Raw genomic sequence first — 4,073 nt, 5'->3', positions numbered from 1 at the left:
GGGGGGGGGGGGGGGGGGGGGGGGGGGGGGGGGGGGGGGGGTGAGAAAAAAAAAGAAAAAAAGCCAAGGAAAGGGGAAAGAGCTTCCGTGCTGCTCCGCGAGGCTGGGAGCCTGGAAATAGCAACAATTACCATGTGATCGGAGGGTGACGCAGCTCCTTGTAACTGGAGCCGAAGACTTGGGACTCGAACGAGAGCACTTCATAAATATTGAATCGCCGCCCGCTAATGAGCCACGTGGAGCCGCCCCGGCCCCGCCCGGCCCCCGCCTCCCCGTCACCCCCTCGCGTCCCTCCCGGGCACTCGGCATCCGCCCCTGATCCTCCCCATCCCACGCCCCGGGTCCCCCCGCATCCCGCCGGCGGCCCCTCCTGCTCACCCCACCCCCTCGGGTACCCCCTCGTCTCACCCCACGCCGCTCCCCTCAGCCCCTCCAGTCCCTCCCCACTGCCCCAAGCACCCTCAGGCACCTGCGTCCACTCCCGCCAGGCACTCCGCATCCCCCCCCCCCCACCCCCCAGGGGCACCCAGACCCCCCCCCCCGGCCGGGTGCCCCCTGTCCCAACACACGCAGCCCCCGCGCCGGGGGGAGCAGGGCCCCGGCAGCACCCCGGCCCCCGTGCGAGCAGCCTGGGCGCTCGCCAGCAGCCTCCGGGGAGGCCGGAATTCTCCCTTCCTGGACTTATTTGGAAGAGTCCATTACGGACATGAATATTTTAATGCCGGCTGGCAAAGGGCACCAGCGGCTCCTGCGTCGCGTTGCCCACCCAAAGCAGAGGGAGGGCAGGACCCGCTCGCTCCTTCCCTCCCACAGGGGGAGCCCCCGAGGGTCCCAGCCCAAGCCGGGCAATGGGGCAAACGCGGCCCCCGGCTTGGCCGTGCCCCTTGCAAAGCATCTGAGCCGGGCACGGAGGACGGGGTTTTATCAGAAAAGTCTTAGATGCACGGGGAAAGCAATGAGCGGCCTCTCTTTTAATGAGCTGGAGGCAGTGGGATGTTTTCCCACACTTGGGCCCGTCCCCGCAGCCACTCGCACGCGGCTGGAGCCCCCCAGAGGCAGAGCTGCTCCCAGGTCCCGTCTGCATCCCAGCAGCATCCCAGGGACGGGCAGGGCTGGGAGGGGGGCGGATTATAAAAAATAAATTGCATGTGGCTTTATTGGAAGGCAAAGAGCGCCATCTCGCGTAGGAAACCACCGCGCAACACAGGGCGGAGATTCGCAGACGGACAGACCCTCCACTTGCTGCTCCAGAAGGGAAGGGGTGCCAGAAGGGCAGGGGGAGCCCGCACACGCTCGCCGCCCCCCAGACATTTCCCCGTTAAAATCCCGTTTCCTGAAAAAATACTTACATTTAGGGAAACGGGAGCGCTGTTCCTGCGCTCCTCAAAGGCTTGGCAAAAGCATTTCCTGGCAAGTAACTAGGGAAAGAAACCAGAAAGTGCATACTTTCCCCAAAACATGCGGTAATTAGGCAGTCAGATCTCACCACTCAACCAGTGCTTTTCAGGGTTGTTTTTAATGCACTGTTTGTTATTCACATTCAAGGACCGCCTACGAGCCTTGGTCTCCATGCAGAAACAGGAACCTGGATAAATGCTGAAACGACCACAATGTAGAGATGATAGTCAAGCAAAGATACCCAGTGATAAAAATGATACCCAAAGATAACCAATGATAACCAAGCAAAGCACTGGTGCTTCATACCGTGGCTGTCTACAGTCCTAAGACTTGCAGTTTGAGGTGGAAGTAGATATGTAGAGACCTCCACCAATGAAGACCACTCCCATCTTGCATTTCTGCCCTACAGCAACCCTAATGCATCAGAAGAACTTTCCCAAAGAGGTTTTTTAAAACCAACCAAATGCTCCGTTTTTTACTGGAAATCGTGCAATTCTGTTTCAAACCCAGTTACAGCACTTTGAGGTTTAAGCTATTTTGCAGCCCTGGGGACCAGCAGGGCAAAGAGAAAATGTCAAGAATGCCATGAATTAAATGCATTTAGATATTTACTGTGGATTAGGAGAATCAGCACTCCACTCTGACAGGCTCTCTGGTCTTCACCTCTACGTTACCGGACCCAAATACAGACATTACTTATGATCGTGTCTCTCCTTATAGAGTCTTGTTTAGATGGAAGAAACCCTCTGGAGCAGAGGGCAGGACAGAAAAAGCAGCACACCCACACAACCTCGGATTCATGTGATCAGTATTAATATCCCACCCAGATTTGGATGCTTCATCTGTGGCCCTGCGTCTGAGCAGCAGCTGGAACCGAAGTGCTGAGCATGGCCAGACACCTAAATCAGCTTTGGCCCTTCCAAGTCTTCCCAGCATCGCTGCTTCTGCTACACCATGCTGCGGAAGAGGGTTTACAGAAAGTAGGCATGTAAAATATGCCAGGTATTGAACCAGGAAGAAGCAGCGCCTTCATTTTTCATTCAAACTCCTTCTAAAAAAGGGAGATCACTTTGCAAGAGTGAAGCACGCAGACATTACTCAGACTGCGGCTGTAATTTCCCCACTGCAGGCTGTGCCAGTAACCCCTTAGTGCAACTTTAGCAGGGTATCAGAGGTGACGCGAGATTTTACAAGATCAATAGCCTGGCTTTTATTTCACATCCTCCACACCCTGCACTGCCTCCACTATTTCTCTGGTAAATTCACTTTTGCTAGCAATGAGCCCTGCAGCAACATGCACTGGAGCATTTCCCCCATGCAAGAATAAAATACATATAACAAATAGAAATTGGTGTTTGTGATCTGTTTAAACACGTATTACCCCTCCCTTCACCCTTAACATCAGCTAAACCTTTGCAGCAGCTTCCTAAGGGATGCAACTGTTCAGATGACATGAGGTACGTCCTCCAGACACATAGAGCAACTTATGTTTATAGAGGGAAAGCATAAATAAAGAAAGGAGTTAGAAGATCCAAAGAAGTTCTTATTTTAGAGGGCAGCAGCTATTTCTTTGCCCTGCTTTGCTCACTCAGCCCTACTCTCCCCTCATCTTCCAGCCTTATTTTGTAAACTACCTCCTGGAAACAGGTGCTGTGCCAAAAGCTGGGTGGTACCAAATCAAGAGCTAATTAAGTTCGGATGCAGTCCAGAGACTGCTTGCCTTCATCTGGGTTTTTCTTCATAACCATTTCCTTATCACATACAAGACAACTTGTTACAGGAAGGTGTTTTAAGGTTACAAGGAGGGATTAATTTTTTCCTGTTTCAATCTTTGATATTTCTGTTGCTGCCCGAAGAACAAAGTCCAAATGTGGTTTTCATCCCTAGTTTTCTGGGTAATCTAATAAATTGTGTCACCTCCCCAGTGTCTAATTTACTACCAGCTGTGAGGTTTCTTCACCATGCAATAACTCCTCAAATGGGAGGCCAAAAGCGGCCAAACAGCTTCCTTCGCACGGAGAAGTGCAAAAAATATGGTTCTGTTAAAAAGTTGTCTTCCCCAAATTCCCCAGTAGTTGATGCTGCTACTTCTCACAGCCCATCTTGCTGCCCGACACCTTCCAAAGCGACGTGGTGTTTGCTTTGTATGCCACCCAGGTGCCCAAGGACATGAGTGGCTCCCATGAAGCCTCCACTGATGCCACCCAAACATTTCCACAGGGCTGGATTGATTTTTCCTCCCCTGCTAAAGCCAACCCATAAAAATGTACAGAAAAAATGATGTTGCAGGCATGGAAGCAGCCACAGGCTAGAGGAATTTATTCATTTCTTCAGCATCCAAGATTTAGGCTACAAGGTTTCATTAGCTCACGGAGTTACAGGGTTGTCCCACTTCTTCATTAAACACTTTTCCTGCCATGATAAGCTGGAAACATTTCCTTGTATTCCACTCCTCCTGCTTTTTGGTAGGTTTTCTCACTATTGTTTATGGCTCCATGGGTTTAATTTCTTCTTGTATGAACATCAACTAAAGCACCCATCAGAATGTGATGAGCAGGACATCATTTTCCATAATGTTAGGACAAATAGGAAGCCAAAAACATTTATTCAGATGCCTCGGCATGACCATTTCTGCTACACATTTGTATTGCCAAGCTTTTGCTGTGCTTGCTTGA

The 4,073-nt window shown here is 51.5% G+C and overlaps 1 long non-coding RNA gene across 1 annotated transcript in view; it reads left to right on the top strand.

The window, feature by feature from the left end:
- Positions 1-2,746, top strand: part of LOC118169156 — a 4,108-nt gene extending 1,362 nt beyond the window's left edge. The window contains exon 2 of the long non-coding RNA XR_004751943.1: positions 1,546-2,746. This is a non-coding gene — a long non-coding RNA (uncharacterized LOC118169156). The remainder of the gene's footprint in view (positions 1-1,545) is intronic.
- Positions 2,747-4,073: the final 1,327 nt, after the last annotated feature.

Source organism: Oxyura jamaicensis, chromosome 6 (assembly GCF_011077185.1).
Source record: "Oxyura jamaicensis isolate SHBP4307 breed ruddy duck chromosome 6, BPBGC_Ojam_1.0, whole genome shotgun sequence".
Classification (NCBI taxonomy): Eukaryota; Metazoa; Chordata; class Aves; order Anseriformes; family Anatidae; genus Oxyura; species Oxyura jamaicensis.
Note: the sequence above shows the minus strand (reverse complement) of the source record. Positions and strands in the feature narration are given on the sequence as shown.